The sequence below is a fragment of the Rhinoderma darwinii genome, chromosome 2 (assembly GCF_050947455.1).
Source record: "Rhinoderma darwinii isolate aRhiDar2 chromosome 2, aRhiDar2.hap1, whole genome shotgun sequence".
NCBI lineage: Eukaryota > Metazoa > Chordata > Amphibia > Anura > Rhinodermatidae > Rhinoderma > Rhinoderma darwinii.
In genome coordinates this window covers 352,905,880-352,927,074 of record NC_134688.1, presented here as the reverse complement: position 1 = coordinate 352,927,074, position 21,195 = coordinate 352,905,880, and the positions used below count along the sequence as shown (strand labels likewise).

The 21,195-nt window shown below is 44.4% G+C and overlaps 1 protein-coding gene across 21 annotated transcripts in view; it reads right to left on the bottom strand.

The window, feature by feature from the left end:
- Positions 1 to 12,371, bottom strand: part of NFASC (neurofascin) — a 129,123-nt gene extending 116,752 nt beyond the window's left edge. For 8 of the 21 annotated variants that reach the window (XM_075853764.1, XM_075853765.1, XM_075853762.1 and 5 more), the window contains exon 1: positions 11,925 to 12,369. The gene's annotated coding sequence lies outside the window, so the exon portion shown is untranslated. Of the gene's footprint in view, positions 1 to 11,435; positions 11,548 to 11,924 lie in introns of all 21 variants that reach the window. The other 13 variants (XM_075853754.1, XM_075853756.1, XM_075853763.1 and 10 more) reach the window with 5 other exon arrangements.
- Between the last annotated feature and the right edge of the window lie 8,824 nt (positions 12,372 to 21,195).

The window sequence follows — 21,195 nt, the reverse complement described above, 5'->3', positions numbered from 1 at the left end:
TGGATAATGTAGTCTATGGGCGACATACACCTCTATACGCCACTACAGTGGATAATGTAGTCTATGGGCGACATACACCTCTATACGCCACTACAGTGGATAATGTAGTCTATGGGCGACATACACCTCCATATGCCACTACAGTGGATAATGTAGTCTATGGGCGACATACACCTCTATATGCCACTACAGTGGATAATGTAGTCTATGGGCGACATACACCTCTACATGCCACTATAGTGGATAATGTAGTCTATGGGCGACATACACCTCTATATGCCACTACAGTGGATAATGTAGTCTATGGGCGACATACACCTCTATACGCCACTACAGTGGATAATGTAGTCTATGGGCGACATACACCTCTATACGCCACTACAGTGGATAATGTAGTCTATGGGCGACATACACCTCTATACGCCACTACAGTGGATAATGTAGTCTATGGGCGACATACACCTCCATATGCCACTACAGTGGATAATGTAGTCTATGGGCGACATACACCTCTATATGCCACTACAGTGGATAATGTAGTCTATGGGCGACATACACCTCTATATGCCACTATAGTGGATAATGTAGTCTATGGGCGACATACACCTCTATACGCCACTACAGTGGATAATGTAGTCTATGGGCGACATACACCTCTATACGCCACTACAGTGGATAATGTTGTCTATGGGCGACATACACCTCTATATGCCACTACAGTGGATAATGTAGTCTATGGGCGACATACACCTCCATATGCCACTACAGTGGATAATGTAGTCTATGGGCGACATACACCTCTATATGCCACTACAGTGGATAATGTAGTCTATGGGCGACATACACCTCTATACGCCACTATAGTGGATAATGTAGTCTATGGGCGACATACACCTCTACATGCCACTACAGTGGATAATGTAGTCTATGGGCGACATACACCTCCATATGCCACTACAGTGGATAATGTAGTCTATGGGCGACATACACCTCTATACGCCACTACAGTGGATAATGTAGTCTATGGGCGACATACACCTCCATATGCCACTACAGTGGATAATGTAGTCTATGGGCGACATACACCTCTATATGCCACTACAGTGGATAATGTAGTCTATGGGCGACATACACCTCTATATGCCACTATAGTGGATAATGTAGTCTATGGGCGACATACACCTCTATATGCCACTACAGTGGATAATGTAGTCTATGGGCGACATACACCTCTATACGCCACTACAGTGGATAATGTAGTCTATGGGCGACATACACCTCTATATGCCACTACAGTGGATAATGTAGTCTATGGGCGACATACACCTCTATATGCCACTACAGTGGATAATGTAGTCTATGGGCGACATACACCTCTATACGCCACTATAGTGGATAATGTAGTCTATGGGCGACATACACCTCTATACGCCACTACAGTGGATAATGTAGTCTATGGGCGACATACACCTCCATATGCCACTACAGTGGATAATGTAGTCTATGGGCGACATACACCTCCATATGCCACTACAGTGGATAATGTAGTCTATGGGCGACATACACCTCTATATGCCACTACAGTGGATAATGTAGTCTATGGGCGACATACACCTCTATACGCCACTATAGTGGATAATGTAGTCTATGGGCGACATACACCTCTATATGCCACTACAGTGGATAATGTAGTCTATGGGTGACATATGCCTATACAGTGAACACTGTGCGTCAAGCACTACTCCTGATGTATATGCCTGACGGAAGACATGATGAGAGGTATATAGGTTCATTTACACCACTTCAGGCCCTGAGATGCCATGGAAATAATTGTGTGACAAAGGATAACACTATTATATCGCAAACAGTAAGTAGGTTTAATGAGTGGTCAATAAGCTGATCATAGGGAGTCCCGTGGCTGGGAACCCCAGAAAACAGCTATAATCTGTGGGAGATTCTGGTACCAATTGATTGAGTTGCCTGCAACGCCACCACAGGAACAATGAAGTAATACACAGTTTGCATTTAAATCAATGGGCTGTCTCTGTAATGCATGGACATGCTAGTTCCTTAAGAGTCAGAGATCCCACTCTATTAACCCCAAATTCCCTAGTAGGGTGTTTGAAGATGGGTTTTCTAAATCAGGCAACCTATTTAACACGAATGAATGCCAGTGTTCGGGTTGATCTTGAGGTTTCCATTGTCTACTTCTGAGTGGTTTCATGAACTGTATGGTCTTCTGTCTACTAGGTTAACTGGATCCTTCTGAGGAAGGATTACTTCACTTCATACCGGATATGGATTAGACCACGCAGGCACTGGTGATTTCATGATTTGGAGTAAATAGGCAGGAAGAACACAGGAAATTAGATTTTGGGGTAGGAGATTGGCATAAACCCGGGCATGTCATACCTTTATCACCACAATGACTAAATGCCATACTGAAGATACATGCCACCATATTGATAGAAATGTTTGACAGAAGGGAGTCAATGTGTGATGTTGTAGAAAAAGCTGAGAGAGTGACAGAAGGGAAAACAGCAGGGGGTACTTGGAAAGAACTGAAAAGGATATGGAATATAATGGAAAGAAAGCTAAATAGGCTCAGAGAGAAAGGATACCGTGAGATAAAAAAGGGACAGGACAGACGTAGAGGTGGAGCTGTATGTGAATAGCAACAAAAATATGGAAACATGCAGGATGAGGGGTGGGAGAGGGTGAATGATATACGTTATATATGAGGTTCTTATTTGCTATACCCAGGTTTGCCATGACTAAGGCCTCATGCACAAGACTGTAAGGGTATGTGCACACACAAACTCAAAAACGTCTGAAACTACAGAGTTGTTTTCAAGGGATTTTCATACGTTTTTCAAGCAACTCTCGTTTTTCGCTGCGTTTTTTACAGCCGTTTTTGGAGCTGTTTTTCTATAGAGTCAATGAAAAACGGCTCCAAAAACGGCTCAAGAAGTGACATGCACTTCTTTTTCATGGGCGTTTTTTTACGCGGCCGTTTTGAAAAGCGCCCCGTCGGAACAGAACACCGTATTTCCCATTGAAATCAATGGGCAGATGTTAGGAGGAGTCCTGCTTCCAATTTTTTAGCCGTTTTTCAGGACGTTTACAGCCTGAAAAACGGAAGCTGAACGCCTCCAAACATCTGCCCATCGATTTCAATGGGAAAAACAGTGTTCCGTTCCGACGTTTTTTTTTTTATGCATCGGTTTTTTTAAAACGGCGCGTAAAAAAACGCCCTGTAAAAAAGGAGTGCATGTCACTTCTTGAGACATTTTTGGAACCGTTTTTTTATAGTCTCAATAGAAAAATAGCTCCAAAAAAAAGCATCAAAAAACGACTGTTTTCCCTTGATTCGTATTTTACAGCCGTTTTTGTTAAGCGTGTGAACATACCCTTAGGGAACGTTCACATGGCCTATTTTCGGCTGTTTTTCGGGCCTCCAAATATCTGCCCATTGATTTCAATGGGAAAAACGGTGTTCTGTTCCTACGGGGAGTTTTTTTACAAAGCAGTTTTTTAAAACGGCCGCGTAAAAAAACGCCCACAAAAAAGAAGTGCATGTCACTTCTTGAGCCGTTTTCGGAGCCGTTTTCATTGACTCTATAGAAAAACAGCTCCAAAAACCTCTGTAAAAAACTTAGCGAAAAACGTGAGTTTGATTAAAAAACGGCTGAAAATCAGGAGCTGTTTTCCCTTGTGCACATACCCTTAGGGGTTTCTACTGTCCGCAAATATGGTTGCACTTCCATAGCCGCAAAACCATGCCGCAATTGCGGACAAGAATAGGACATGTTCTATATTTTGCGGATCATTTCTACGGCCCAGCAACACATCCGTAAATTGTGTGCATGGGGCCTAAGAGCTCTGTTTGAGGAACCAATTACTTATGATTTGCAGTACTAAGCTACGAGTAAAGGGCGTCCAAAAACTGTGTGTGTTGTCAATAGCAACCAATTGGATTACAGCTGGAGTGATCTACTACAGGCAATAATTCACTCCTAGGCCCCATGCACACGAATCCGTAATTACGGATGAAATTGCGGACCCATTCATTTCTATTGGCCACGGACACATTTCCGTATATTTACGGATGTGTGTCCGGCCTGTAGAAATTATCCGCAATATATAGAACATGTCCTATTCTGGTCCACAATTGCGGCACGGACTCGCCCATAGAAGTCTATAGACGCTTCGGCAATTGCGGATGGCTACGGATGTGTATCTGTAGTCATCGGATCCGTATTTGCGGACAGTAAAAACTATTACAGTCGTGTACATTAGGCCTTAGTCTGCACTGGTTTTCATAACTGAGGCTCATAGTTTCCAGTATCTCGGGAAGTAGGAAAGGTGGAGCATACTGATCACCTGCAAATAAGATAAAACTATTTCTATAATAGTATTATAAAGTATGCAGAATACATTACCTTTTAAACCTATGCTGAGGTATAGAACATTATAACACCCCCCGCCCACTGACATCAATTCTCTCCTGGGATCAAATATTTTTAGTTAAAGAGACAGGTCTGCTTTAAACAGGGATACTGCTTGGTAGCGGCTCACGGACGGACACGGCTCTTTTCATGTCGAAATGCAATGCCAGTTCAGCTGGATGGCATGACTAGTGGTCAATTTTACCACCCAATATTTTACCTTTTTAAGGGTATCATAAAGCTAACCTTATTTAAAGTGCCCTTGTCTCATGACGGTTACACTCCTCTCATATGGACAGATTCACACAGTGCAATTTTAAAAACATGTATAAGATTTTCTTTAGGGTATATTCAGATGTGAGTAACCTATAGAGAAAAGAGGTCAAGTACGCTCAAGGTAATATGTGATAGAGAAAACTTCTATCTGTTAATAAAGAAGTTTTCTCTATCACATATTACCTTGAGCGTACTTGACCTCTTTTCTCTATAGGTTTCTTAGTAATGCTATGGTCGGAGTACCAGGTCATATTGGGTTATATGTGTGTTCTCCTCAGTCTATAGTTGTAGCTATTTGTGTTACCTTGACTTTTATAGACATATAAAGATACATATTCTTGGAGTTCACACGATTCCTGCTTGTGTACATGTTGGTTATCTATATTCAGATGTGGCAGTATACGTCTTCGCTATGATTTGGTGTGTTTCAATTGTTATTTTAAACGAAAAACAAAATTTAAAGTATGATGATCGTGAGACCACCACTAGAAATTAAGGCTACATGCACGTGTTGCGGAATTTGGTGCAGAAAATACGCAGGTAATTCCGCAGGTACAGTCTGCACCTAAGGCCAGGTTCCCGCGTAGTGTACATGCTCTGGAATTTCTGCAACGCAATCCTGTGCAGAAACTCCTCAGCATTTACAGCAACAGCAAAGATTAAGAAAACCTCATGCCCATGCTGCGGGGAAAAAAACGCAGCGTAAATGTTGAACTGTGGTGCGGACTTTAAATCCGCAGCATGTCAATTTATGCTGCGTTTTCGTTAATTTTCTGTTGCAGGTTTTCCCCATTGAATTCAATGGGGATGCAAAACCCGCAACAGAAAGCCAAGCCACAGTGAATCCGCCGCAAAAAAACGCAACTCCGGGAAAAAAAATATATCATGCTTACCCAGAAGTCTCTCCTTCTTCCTGCAGTCCGGCCTCCTAGGATGACGTTGCATCCCAATCACAGGCTACAGGGTCACATGGCCTGCAACGTCATCCTAGGAGGCCGGACTACGCGCAGAGGAGAGGGTAAGTAAGTATGATAGGTTTTTTTCTCCCCATCGATTTTTGCGCAGCAAGAATTCCGTTTGAAAAAACACACAACAATGTGGTGCGGTTTCTCGGACGGAAGGTGCTGCGGGTTCCAGATTAGATACGCTACACAGTTGTTACGCAGCATATCAGAAACGTGTGAACCCGGACTAACAGTGCATTTTTTTGATGCGTTATTAGGTGCGGTTTTTACATTTGGATTTTTTTTTTAAAACTGGTCAGATACAATTTGCAACAAAACCGCAACATTGATTGACATGCTGCGGATTTGAAAATACGCAGGTCAATTTACATGCAGAAAAAATCTGCAACGTGTAGATGAGATTTCTTGATACCTCATTTACTTTGCAGGTGCTGTATTACACTGCGGATTTGCCGCACGAAAATAAGCACCGCAAAGCCGATTGTAATACGCATTGTGTGCATTTGGCCTAAAAGTATAAATATTGATAAACTCAAGTCTCATGAGCTATAGAGAACTATTGCAGCAACTTGCAATAAGCAGGTACATGACATCTAAGCTGCCGTTATTGTGATTTGCTGTTGCTGTGTATACTAGAAGAATACTCCGCAGGAAATTTGTTATAATATCTATGACTTTTGCATGCAATTTTTTTGCTTCTGACTTATTTTTTATTTTCTTCAAGCTGTAGTTCTGCACATTTGGTGACATTTTACATAAATATAAATAACAATGTAAAGATTATGAAAGATTAAAATTTGGATAATCCAGTATTAGAATGAAACAAACACTGTAAATGACTATCCAGCATCTAAGTCACCTGTCATTGGAATTAACATACCATTACCCTACAATTCTAAAATGGCATCGGCCTATTCATATAAAAAGATTAAATTATTCGAATTCCGTAATCTGCCGATTTAAATCTTTTTCACTGCCAGTTTATGGAATATTTTATTATAATCCATCTAAAATACAGTATTTGCCTAGTGCAGTCCTACTAGCCACATCATAGAATTTCATTTCTGAACTATTTTCCGTCTTAAATATCTATAATTTATATTTATTATTTGCAGGGTTAGCTACTTTGGTAATTTTCTTCGCAATCTATTTTGAGAAACCAACAAAGCCCACAATATAGACAGTATGTGTTTACATAAAGACTGCCTATTACTGAAATTCATTATAGATATGAGCAAAACAGCCCTATAGACCAGTCATATTCCAATAATCGGTGTGGCTGTCAAACAGCCTGTTAGTGGCCGCATGTTAACTTGGGTAAACTGTCCCTTTATCTGCAAAATCGTGCGGCCATGAATGAATACGCCCTTTATAGCCGCACGATTTTGCAAATTACAACAACTTTCCCCCTATTCACTCTCTATGGCAGCGCCGGAAAAAGCCGAACACTGCACTCGGCTATCTCCGGCGCTCCCATAGAGAATGAATGTAGCGGCAGTGCGCATGCGCATGTCACCGGAATACCCCTTAACGAGGTATTTAACAGCCGCTCCTACATAGTGCCAGCGCGGTTGTTGGCCGCGTTGCGACCGTGCCAGGGCCGTACCCTAAAGATACAGAGGGCACTATGTGACTAGTTCACAGACCTACTGGCACATCCCTCAACAGTAGCGCAGACAAAACACATGCCTAGGTCTTTTCAGACTTATGATTCCATTTGAAAAAACAGACAGGAACAGAAATAAATAACTGGACGGAGTTTTAAAATATTGAACAGTGAAGCATGGTAGTAGTTGTCTGCCATTAAAAAAATTTCTGCATTGGCCATTTGTGACCGTGTTCACAGAAATAATATTTTATCCATAATTTCATCCAATAGTTCTGGTGCTGTACTTTTAACGGTCATGTGACAAGGTGACGTAGCCATTATACTGAGATACTCCATTAAATATAGGGCGAGGCGGGATATGTAGAGGCTGGGATGCAATGTTAACAATAATAATGTCAGTTAGGGTATGTACACACGGCCTATTTTCAGCCGTTTTTCAGGCCGTAAAAGCCCCGAAAAACGTCTGAAAATACGGAGGCTGAACGCCACTAAACATCTGCCCATTGATTTCAATGTGAAAATGGCAGTTCGTTCCGACGGGGCGTTTTTTTTTTACGTGGCTGTTTAAAAAAACGGCCTGTAAAAAAACACCCGTAAAAAGAAGTGCATGTCACTTCTTGAGCCGTTTTTGGAGCCGTTTTTCATTGTCTCATTGATGCTTAAAAAAACGGCTGAAAATCAGGGGCTGTTTTCCCTTGAAATTTTTTTTTTTTACTATGATCTGTAGTCTGACTCACTTTCAGACTGCCATAAACAGACTAGATTCTCATGGAAACTACAGACAGTATGATCCTAGAAAGAGTACTGGCACAGGCCAGTGTTATTTATATCTATCCATGTAAGGCTGGGTTCACACGAGCATGTTCGGTCCGTAATGGACGGAACGTATTTCGGCTGCAAGTCCCGGACCGAACACACTGCAGGGAGCCGGGCTCCTAGCATCATAGTTATGTACGACGCTTGGAGTCCCTGCCTCTCTGCAGGACAACTGTCCCGTACTGTAATCATGTTTTCAGTACGGGACAGTAGTTCCACGGAGAGGCAGGGACTCCTAGCGTCGTACATAAGTATGCTGCTAGGAGCCCGGCTCCCTACAGTGTGTTCAGTCTGGGACTTGCGGCCAAAATACGTTCCGTCCTTTACGGACTGAACATGCTCATGTGAATCCAGCCTAAGGCCTCATTCACACGACAGGGTCCGAGTGTCGGCCGGGAAAATCGGCCGTTTTTCCCGGCCGGTTTGCATCCGTTTTGCATCCGTTCCGATTCCGTTCCGGGCCGAGTTGCCGTTTTTACCGGCCGATTTGGACCCGATTTGAATCCGTTTTTTTCCCTGTCCGTTTTAAAATCGGATGAATTTCATTTAAAATTTGTTGCCACACACAGCCCTTTGTAGATAATGCCACAGCCCCCCTGGTAGGTAATGCCACCCAGCCCCCTGTAGGTAATGCCACCCAGCCCCCTGTAGGTGATGCCACACAGCCCCCTGTAGGCGATGCCACACAGCCCCCTGTAGGCGATGCCACCCTGCCCCCTGTAGGTGATGCCACCCTGCCCCCTGTAGGTGATGCCACCCACCCTGCCCCCTGTAGGTGATGCACACAGTCCCCTGTAGGTTGCACCCATCGCCCCCCCTTTCCAGGAGAAGTCACTGACTTCAATGTCCATATATGGACAGTGTAGTCACTGACTTCTCCTGAAGAGGAATTCCCTGCCACAGGTCGGGAATTCCACTTCAGAAGTGAGTGACATCACTGTGTCCATATATGGACAGTGTAGTCACTCACTTCTCCTGTAGCGGAATCCCCGGCCATAGAGTCGGGGATTTCGCTGCAGAAGTGAGTCACTTCGCTGTGTCCATATATGGACAGTGTAGTCACTCACTTCTCCTGTAGCGGAATCCCCGGTCATAGAGTCGGGGATTCCGCTGCAGAAGTGCCTGACTTCGCTGTGTCCATATATGGACAGTGTAGTCACGCACTTTTCCTGTAGCGGCATCCCCGGCCATAGAGTCGGGGATTCCGCTGCAGAAGTGCGTGACTTCGCTGTGTCCATATATGGACAGTGTAGTCACGCACTTCTCCTGTAGCGGAATCCCCGGCCATAGAGTCGGGGATTCCGCTGCAGAAGTGCGTGACTTCGCTGTGTCCATATATGGACAGTGTAGTCACGCACTTCTCCTGTAGCGGAATCCCCAATCCCCAGCCGGGGATTGGGGATTCCGACTCCTACAGCGAGCAATAAAAGATCCTCCTCCTCACATGCACTCTGCACTGTGAGGAGGAGGAGAGAGAGTGCGCGAGCGACGGTAGACCCGGCCATCACTCGGGACACATTCCAGTGATGGCCGTGTATTACCCGGCCCCATAGACTTCTATGGGAGCCGGGCGGCCGGGCACCCGGCTGAAAATAGAGCATGTCCTATTTTTTGACAGGCGGTTTTCCGGGCCGTCAAAAAATCGGTCGTGTGAATAGCCCCATTAGGGGTCTATTATTCCTAATGCAGCCGGGTGCCGGCCGATTTATGAACGGCCGGCACCCGGCCGGGAATCCCTGTCGTGTGAATCCCGCCTAAGTATTTAAGTGACCCTGACAATGGCAAATTGAGATGGTTAGCCGACTGAAAAATTGCTGAAAAAGCCAATGCTGATAGAAAGTTGTCCATAGGGCATTGCAGCTTGCTGCATTTGGGGTGGAGTGTAGCAGCAGAGTGCCCATGTTGATCCCTGTCCACTGCCGAAAGCTCCTTTAGAACTGTACCATGGAGCAGTGGAAGAAGGAGGTCTGGTCTGTGAATCATGTTCTCCTTTAAATCACGTGGAAAGCCAGGTGTATGTGCATCACTTACCTGGGGAAGAAATTGCACCAGGATGGACTATGGGAAGAAGGCAAGCCAGCGGTGGCAGTGTGATGCTCTGGGCAGTGTTCTGGATGCTACTTTAACATGTACCATCTACCTAAACATTGTTGTACACCCTTTCATGGCAACAGTATTCCCGAATATCAGTGGCCTCCTTCAGTAGGATAATACACCCTGTCATACTACAAAAATTGTTCAGGAATGGTTTGAGGAACATGACAAAGAGTTTAAGGTGTTGACTTGGCTGTCAATTCTTAATCCATTTGGAATGTAAGATGTATCGGAAAAACAAGTACGATCCCTGGAGGCCCTCTTCGAAACTTACTGGATCTGAAAGATCTGCTGCAAAGCTCTTGGTGCCAGATACCACAGGACACCCTCAGAGGTCTCTGGGCAACCTACACAATATTAGGCAGGTGGTTTTAATGTTATGACTCACATATCAGTCACATATGGGTTATATGCCAGTCACAAGAGCGAGCTCTATTATAGATCCACTGTCGTGTGACGCCAATGCTTAGATGTGGCTTTAGAAGGCAGCTATCTGGGTTAAGAGAAAGTATCTCTTGAAACTGACTGGACATCCTCAAGGAAGACCTACTTTGCCTTGGGTACCAACGTACTGTACCATGTTACACCACTCTTGTATAATATAAAATACCCAATCAATATACTATGTTTCAAAACACAAACATTTCCTAGACCCGAAATTAAGCTTAAAGAAAAAAGAAACGGATCAAAAACATACTGACCCAATAATGCCTCCATAGTGTCCCACACACCGAGCAAATCGTAGAAAACACTAACACATCTTTCTGCCATCTGGACCCTTAAATATTGCACAAATGACAACCCAATGGATCGCTAATATTCCTCAGTGCTATGAGCCTATAGGACACTCACCAAATATTCAGCTACTTAGTATATTAATAGACCTAAAGCAAATCTCATAAAATGATCACTGAAACAATCTTGGAGCAATATCACGCGAGCAGCACCATGTAGGCAGACCATGCCTCTACGATTAGGCCGGTCAGACATCTAGTTGGCATCATTCCCATTCTTCATTGGGGTGTGAGCCAGGACTTCCGCTCTCCACAGGCACCTCAACATTAACAAATAAGGGTGTACGGGGGGGGGGGGGGGTCATGTTCCCCTTCTCTCCTATAATGGAAGCAAAGACTTGGGGTGAACAAGAACCGTGCCCGTTTATCCCAAGATGGCGGGGTGTGGTTCAGCACCATGGCTAAGGTCCAGTTTCTAGCCCCATCTTCCTACCTGATACTCTTGGATTCAGCCCAGGAGAATCTTTTATGAAGGCCATGGATGGGTGAAGTTCAGATTCATCTCAATAAGAGGATGTAGTCTTTTCTCTATCCTGGTGGGCAACCTACTTTAGAATGACAAAATGCCACATAGAAGGGAACTCAAATTAACCTATTACATTCCAGAGGTGGTGAGCTCAGATAACCCTTGATTGCCCAGTTCAGAACCAACACACATGGAGGATGGACAATGGTCTTCACAAGAGCAGGACAGGACACCCAAGAGAAAGAGTTTTCAGTGAGGACTGCACAAAGACACAGTGTGACAGATAGAGGCTGAGTGGTGGCCCTGACACAAAGAGGGGACAACAAGGCAGGTACAGAGACTGAAGCCATTCTACAAATATACGGGTGTATATAGGAGGATGGATACAGGACATAAAATGGGAGACATCCCCAGATCGTTTTCCCCCTCCCTGCACCCTACAGCCGCAGTGCTGACCTGTCATTTCTCCGGCTGCCGGTCCCGATGTGCACAATGTAGTTGACCGCAAACGTCCTGAGAATGCGCAATCAGCTCCTGCTTCACCTTCCGCCGGTCTGGGGGATGATGCTGGGATGATGCAGGAAAGTGGTGTCAGGATGGGGCGCTGCAGTGCTGCTTTATCTGCTATATAGAAGCACGGCTATATGCACTGAGAGGGCTGCCACAGAGGCATGTAGTAAAAAGATGCTGGGATGATGCAGACGTCTTCCCACACACACGGATGATGCATGGAGTGGGTGTAGCTTCTTCTCTGCCAGGCAGGATGCTGGCACTAGAGGTGACTAGGACGATCTGCCGGGCGGTCAGTGCTCTGTGACAGGCTGTCAGGGAGCTGTCTCTCTCTTCGTGCACCGCATTAGGGCAGAAACCTGCGTGCGCGTTCCCGAGAACAGAGCCGAGCGCGCCTCTGCCTGATAAGTCGCGTTCCCGCGCTCCCCCTCACCACAGCTGCTGAGCCTGTGACCGCGCTGGTGTGGAGATGTGTGAATGGATGACAGCAGAACAATACAGGGAATAACCTACAGAACACAAGGCCATATGGTTAATAGAACTTTCACCACACGACCTGCCATTCTATAGAAGGAGGGCCGACGCTAAAGTGAGTGCAAATTACCAATCAGGTGGTCATCAACTAAAGCCACCTATAGGCATACTCGGGAGATTTATCAATGCAGTTATATCGGGTTTCTGGCACAATTAGCCGAAATTTATAACTCCAGTTCCCTTTGTGTCACCACACAGTAATATGCTCCAGTACTATTGCCCCATACAGTATACTGAATTCATAGTGCCCCTACACAATATCATGCCCCCATAGTGCCCCCACACTGTATCAAGCCTTTATAGTGCCCCCACACAATATCATGCCCCCATAGTGCCCCCACAGGGTATCAAGCATTTATAGTGCCCCTACACAATATCATGCCCCCATAGTGCCCCCACACTGTAACAAGCCTTTATAGTGCACCCTACACAATATCATGCCCCCAATAGTGCCCCCACACGGTATCAAGCCTTTATAGTGCCCCCACACAATATCATGCCCCCATAGTGCCCCCACAGGGTATCAAGCATTTATAGTGCCCCTACACAATATCATGCCCCCATAGTGCCCCCACACTGTATCAAGCCTTTATAGTGCCCCTACACAATATCATGCCCCCATAGTGCCCCCACACGGTATCAAGCCTTTATAGTGCCCCTACACAATATCATGCCCCATAGTGCCCCCACAGGGTATCAAGCATTTATAGTGCCTCTCCATACAGTAAAATGCCCCCAGACCCTTCCCACAGTATAATGCCCCCAGACCCTTCCCACAGTATAATGCCCCCAGACCCTTCCCACAGTATAATGCCCCCAGACCCTTCCCACAGTATAATGCCCCCAGACCCTTCCCACAGTATAATGCCACCAGACCCTTCCCACAGTATAATGCCCCCACACAGTATAATGCCCCCATAGTACACACACACACACACACACACACACACACACTCTATAATGCTCGTATAGCACCCCACACAGTTTAATGCCTCCATAGTGAGTGCCACACACACAATATAATGCCCCCACACAGTATAATGCCCCCATAGTGCCGCACACACAGTATAATGCCCCCACACAGTATAATGCCCCCATAGTACACACACACACACACACACACACACACACACTCTATAATGCTCGTATAGCACCCCACACAGTTGAATGCCTCCATAGTGAGTGTCCCACACACAGTATAATGCCTCCACACAGTATAATGCCCCCATAGTGCCGCACACACAATATAATGCGCCCATAGTGCCGCACACACACAATATAATGCCCATATAGCACCCCACACAGTTTAATACCTCCATAGTGTCCCACACACAGTATAATGTCCCCATAGTGCCCTCCACACAGTATGATGTCCTTATAATGCCTTTTCACACAGTATAATGGCCTTTTAGTGCCCCCCACATACAGTATAATTCCCCCATAGTGCCAAGGGCTGACTGGTGCAATGACGTCACTGCATTGCGCCAAGCTGCTCACAAAAGGCGTCTCAGGGTGAATGGTGGAGCAGGGTGCTCACGGCTTCTGCTCCACCATTGGATTCAACTGTATCTGCTTCCTGAGGATGCAGATATAGTAGAGACTGGGACATGCCGCTGGCCGCCCGGGTAGCGGGATGCCACCAGGAATCTGGGACTGTCCTTCTGGATCCAGGGCAGTTGGACCCGGATCCATTCCCAGTTATTTTTTTGGGGCAAAAGGTCTCCTTGCAGTCCCCTGAAGGATCCAATCCCGTTTATGGCACTAAATATAGGGTTCTCACATAGAGCCACAATACAGTAGTGTAAATAAAGACTTCCGTTTTACAGCTGCAATACATTGATAAATCTACGCCATAATGTTCAGAAAGAACAATAAAAGGAACAATAGAAAATACTATTGTTGTGATTTTCATTGTAAAGCTGGCCACAAGATAATTGTTGGCAGATCCAGACATTATTGGTGGCATCTACAGACAATTTAATATCTATTGTGAGCCACAGATAATTGTTCCCTGGCCGATCCCACCAAAATCATCTCGATCTGCCAACCAATATATCATGTCTCTGGACAGCTTATGTGATTGAATAGCTACAGTTTCATCACAACATGTGATTTTGTACAATTTTTCCATCACAACAATAGGACATGTCATAAAACAGTGGGTGTCCAATCACTGTGACCCCCACCACCCCACCGATCCTTAGGAAGAGGCCGGTTTTATATCTTGCTGCTGGTGAGCAGGTCACTAAAAAATGAATAATGGGAGTTGCAAAAACCACACTGCACCCTATTTTCAGGTGTCTTGCCTTAACTAGATGGCAGCTAAAAAAAACAATATGAAGAAAACAAATAGCAATAAAGTAAAACAAAATGTTAACTACGTCATGATTTGGACATTTTTATTCCTTTAAGTTATCGTTCTAACCCCTACCCATATGTGGAATGTGGACATCATAAAGGAGGGTCCCCAGTGTGGAGGATCCACGGTGGAGAGATGCTCACATTCTGGCGGTCTCGGTCTGACCATGTACTACATGATGGTCTCTGCAGCTTACCCTGGCATTAACAGCTGATCAGCAGAATTTTAGATGGCATACAGAAGCTGATCACCAGTATAACTTCCTTCTAAAAAGGATTTCTCTTGTAATGACCAGATGCTATTTTACAAATTTTTACTATGTGCCTCATATATTATAAATGCAAATCCATATATGAACGGTATTTTCTGTGACAGGGCACTGTTAGGGTATGTGCACACGACCTTTTTTCAGATGGAATGGAGGCATTTTTTGCCTCGAATTACGCCTGAAAAGACGACTCCAATACGTCGGCAAACATCTGCCCATTGCATGCAATGGGTCTTACGATGTTCTGTGCAGACGAGCTGTCATTTTACGTGTCACTGTCAAAAGACGGCGCGTAAAATTACGGCCGCGGCAAAGAAGTGCAGGACACTTCTTGGGACGTAATTGGAGCCGTTTTTCATTGACTCCAATGAAAACCAGCTCCAATTACGTCCGTAAAAGACGCCGCGAAAAACGCGTGCACTTGTAAAAACTTCTGAAATTCAGTAGCTGTTTTCTCCTGAAAACAGCTCCGTAATTTCAGACGTATTTGACGTTGTCGTGTGCACATACCTTTAGAGGGTAGTTCAGAGCGGTTGTGTCATGAGAATTGTCCTGCAAAAACTTGAAAAAGTAACTTTTTTGTGCTTCCCACTCCTGTCCTCCTCCTCCTTGTGTACCCCTTGTCAACCCCGTTTTTGGTCAGTGATCTCCTATCATTGACCACTTCCTAGTCTTCAGGACCACATTTCTTGGGCCCTGTGGATTATTTTTTTTTCTTTTTTATCTTTATAAAATATAAAAAAAAATATATATATATAAAAATGTATTAAAATTAAAATAAAGTTAGATAGTGTCAGGGAACCATCATCGTAATTACTTTCAGCGTTAGGGATCCATCACTGTAGTTAGGTTTAGTGTCAGGCACCCGTCACTGTAGTTAGATTTAGTGTCAGTGAAGCTCGGAATAATCTAGTTAGGTTTAGTGTCAGGGAATCGTCGACGTAGTTAGGCTTAGCGTTAGGGAAGTTAAAAAAAAATCTAGTTAGGTTTAGTGTTAGGAACCCTCGCCCTAGTTAGTTTAAAGAGGCTCTGTCACCAGATTTTGCAGCCCCTATCTGCTATTGCAGCAGATAGGCGCTGCAATGTAGATTACAGTAACGTTTTTATTTTTAAAAAACGAGCATTTTTGGCCAAGTTATGACCATTTTCGTATTTATGCAAATGAGGCTTGCAAAAGTACAAGTGGGTGTGTTGAAAAGTAAAAGTACAACTGGGCGTGTATTATGTGCATACATCGGGTCGTGTTTACTACTATTACTAGCTGGGCGTTGTGTATAGAAGTGTCATCCACTTCTCTTCACAACGCCCAGCTTCTGGCAGTGCAGCACTGTGACGTCACTCACAGGTCCTGCATCGTGTCGGCACCAGAGGCTACACTTGATTCTGCAGCAGCATCAGCATTTGCAGGTAAGTAGCTACATCGACTTACCTGCAAACGCCGATGCTGCTGCAGAATCATCTGTAGCCTCTGGTGCCGACACGATGCAGGACCTGTGAGTGACGTCACAGATCTGCACTGCCAGAAGCTGGGCGTTCTGAAGAGAAGTGGATGATACTTCTCGTCAGAGCGCCCAGCTAGTAAAAGTATTAAAAACGCCCCGATGTACGCACATAATACACGCCCACTTGGACTTTTACTTTTAAACACACCCACTTGGACTTTTGCAAGCCTCATTTGCATAACTACAAAAATGGTCATAACTTGGCCAAAAATGCTCGTTTTTTAAAAATAAAAACGTTACTGTAATCTACATTGCAGCGCCTATCTGCTGCAATAGCAGATAGGGGCTGCAAAATCTGGTGACAGAGCCTCTTTAAGTGTAGGGAAGTCCACTCATTCTATAAAAAAGAAAAAAAGTTTTGGGTAGCAACTTACATAGTTACATAGTTACATAGTTAGTACGGCTGAAAAAAGACACATGTCCATCAAGTTCAACCAAGGGAAGGGAAAAGGGAAGGAAAAATTTCTACACATAGGAGCTAATATTTTTTTGTTCTAGGAAATTATCTAACCCTTTTTTAAAGCCATCTACTGTCCCTGCTGTGACCAGCTCCTGCGGTAGGCTATTCCATAAATTCACAGTTCTCACTGTAAAGAAGCCTTGTCGCCTCTGCAGCTTGAACCTTTTTTTCTCCAGACGGAGGGAGTGCCCCCTTGTTTTTTGAGGGGGTTTTACAAGGAACAGGATTTCACCATATTTTTTGTATGTGCCATTAATATATTTATATAAGTTAATCATGTCCCCCCTTAGTCTTCTTTTTTCAAGGCTAAATAGGTTTAATTCTTTCAATCTTTCCTCATAACTTAAATTCTCCATGCCCCTTATTAGCTTCGTTGCTCTTCTTTGTATTTTTTTTTTTTTTTTTTTTTTTTTTTTTTTCTTTCTTGATGGACATGTGTCTTTTTTCAACCGTACGAACTATGTAACTATTGCTTTAGTTAGGGAATTATATTTTTATTTTGTTCTTTTCAAGTTTTCTAAAGTTGTTTTTTTTGCTGTATACACAATACACGTGTCTAAGCACACAATTTACACGTGTCACACATAAAAAATAAAAGATGTCCCAAAGGTAATTTTCTTCCGAAGAGGCCTATGCATTTCTTGCCTCCAACACAGACTCGTCAGATGGTGAGACTCTTTTCTATTTGTCAACCTCCTCACCTAGTGATGAAGAGGGGGGACCCCCCAGGAGACGTCCCAGGACCACCACCACAGTTGAGACCCCCGAGAGAAGTGACCACGTCGCAGTTGAAACTCCCGAGGCGAAGTGACCCCATATGGACCCCCACACCAGACAATTATGAGCCCCAAATCCCCGAGTATACGGGCAGTGCGGGGAACAAATTTAACACGGCAGGGCTCGGGGAGATGGACTTTTTCAAGTTCTTTTTCACTGATGACTTTATAGAGCTTATGGTCTCCCAGGCAAATTTATATGCCCACAGTATATTACTAAGAACCCCACATCATTTTATGCCCAATCCTACAGTTGGACCCCTGTAGACGCAGCAGAGTTGGGCAAGTTCTGGGGACTTCACTTGAACATGGGGCTTCTGAAAAAGCCATCCATTAGGACCTACTGGAGCACGGACATCTTATACCACACCCCGATGTATCGCATGGCCATGTCCAGGATGCGTTATGAGGCAATACTTCGCTTCTTACATTATGCTGATAATAAGCAGTGCCCACACTGAGATGACCCCGGTTTTGACAGGTTGTATAAACTGAGATCCCTATTAGACCGTTTCAGTGCCTGGTTTTCCCAAGCATACACTCCTAAGAAGTGTATTTCTATTGATGAGTCCCTGGTAAATTTTAAAGGGAGGCTTCAATTCCGCCAGTACCTGCCGGGTAAGAGGGCAAGGTATGGCGTGAAGATCTATAAGCTGTGCGAGAGTGCATCAGGGTATACTTACAAATTGAGGGTATATGAAGGGAAGGACACCAGTATTCAGCCCCCAGAATGCCCCCCTTACTGGGAATTAATGCAAAAATTGTGTAGGATTTGGTGCACCCACTGCTGGACCAGGGCTACCACCTCTACCTGGATAATTTTTATACCAGCGTCCCACTGTTCAAGTGCCTCGCTTCCAGAAGTACTTCGGCATGCGGCACTGCTAGAAACAACCTGAGAGGCCTCCCTAAGACTGCTTGGGAAAAACACTCAGAAGGGGTGAGAGCAGGGCACAATCTAGCAGCAACATATTGTGTGTCAAGTACAAGGACAAGAGAGATGTCCTTGTATTGCAACAATACATGGCCACACCAGTACCCCTGTACGAGGTACCAGTACAAAGACCCTCAAACCAGACTGCATCCTGGACTACAATAGGTACATGGGAGGGGTGGACTTGTCAGATCAAGTCCTGAAGCCCTACAGCGCCATGAGGAAATCGAGGGTGTGGTATAAAAAGCTGTCCGTGCACATCGTACAGATGGCATTGTACAATGCGTACGTGCTACATAGATGTGCAGGCCAGAGGGGAACTTTTCTGAAATTTCAAGAGGTGGTTATCAAAAACCTAATCTTTAGGGATCAGGAAGGGGGGGGCACCCAGTATTTCTGGAAGCGGGGCTACACACATCGTACCAAAGCAACACTTTCCTGGACAAGTTCCCCAATCTGGCAAGAAGGGAAGGAATCAAAAGAGGTGCAGAGTCTGCTCAAAGAGGGGGATAAGGAAGGACACAATATACCAATGTGACACGTGTACCGAAAAACTAGAGCTCTGTATGAAAGATTGTTTTAACATTTATCATACATCCCTTAATTTTTAATCTACCCCAGTTTTATTTACCCTGATGCACTCCTCACAGCTTATCCCTCTCATCTTTCCCTTCTGAGCCCTGCCATGTGCCCAGACAGCAGATAACAGCCACATGTAGGGTATTGCCGTATATATATATATATTGAAGAAAATCCCACAGCACTCCGTGTTAGTGAAAAAACCTGAGACCATCTTGGTATTGCATTGTGAGTGCTGCTGCTTTTCCATTGTATGTATATATATACACTACAGTTCAAAAGTTTAGGGTCACTTAGAAATGTCCTTATTTTTGAAAGAAAAGCACAGTTTTTTCCAATGAAGATAACATTAAATGAATCAGAAATATACTCTATACATTGTTAATGTGCTAAATGACTATTCTAGCTGCAAATGTCTGGTTTTGTAATGCAATATCTACATAGGTGTATAGAGGCCCATTTCCAGCAACCATCACTCCAGTGTTCTAATGGTACATTGTGTTTGCTAACTGTGTTAGAAGGCTAATGGATGATTAGAAAACACTTGAAAACCCTTGTGCAATTATGTTAGCACCGCTCTAAACAGTTTTGCTGTTTAGAGGAGCTATAAAACTGACCCTCCTTTGAGCTAGTTGAGAATCTGGAGCATTACATTTGTGGGTTCGATTAAACTCTCAAAATGGCTAGAAAAAGAGAGCTTTCATGTGAAACTCGACAGTCTATTCTTGTTCTTAGAAATGAAGGCTATTCCATGCGAGAAATTGCCAAGAAACTGAAGATTTCCTACAACGGTGTGTACTACTCCCTTCAGAGGACAGCACAAACAGGCTCTAACCAGAGTAGAAAGAGAAGTGGGAGGCCCGCTGCATAACTGAGCAACAAGACAAGTACATTAGAGTCTCTAGTTTGAAAAATAGACGCCTCACAGGTCCTCAACTGGCAGCTTCATTAAATAGTACCCGCAAAACGCCAGTGTCAACGTCTACAGTGAAGAGGCGACTCCGGGATCCTGGCCTTCAGGGCAGAGCGGCAAAGAAAAAGCCATATCTGAGACTGGCTAATAAAAGGAAAATATTAATATGGGCAAAAGCACACAGACATTGGACAGAAGAAGATTGGAAAAAAGTGTTATGGACAGACGAATCGAAGTTTGAGGTGTTTGGATCACACGGAAGAACATTTGTGAGATGCAGAACAACTGAAAAGATGCTGGAAGAGTGCCTGACGCCATCTGTCAAGCATGGTGGAGGTAATATGATGGCCTGGGTTTTCTTTGGGGCTGGTAAAGTGGGAGATTTGTACAAGGTAAAAGGGATTTTGAATAAGGAAGGCTATCACTCCATTTTGCAACGCCATGCCATACCCTGTGGACAGCGCTTGATTGGAGCCAATTTCATCCTACAACAGGACAATGACCCAAAGCACACCTCCAAATTATGCAAGAACTATTTAGGGAAGAAGCAGGCAGCTGGTATTCTATCTGTAATGGAGTGGCCAGCGCAGTCACCAGATCTCAACCCCATAGAGCTGTTGTGGGAGCAGCTTGACCGTATGGTACGCAAGAAGTGCCCATCAAGCCAATCCAAATTGTGGGAGGGCCTTCTGAAAGCATGGGGTGAAATTTCTCCCTATTACCTCAGCAAATTAACAGCTAGAATGCCAAAGGTCTGCAATGCTGTAATTGCTGCAAATGGAGCATTCTTTGACGAAAGCAAAATTTGAAGGAGAAAATTATTATTTCAAATAAAAATCATTATTTCAAAACTTGTCAATGTCTTGACTATATTTTCTAGTCATTTTGCAAC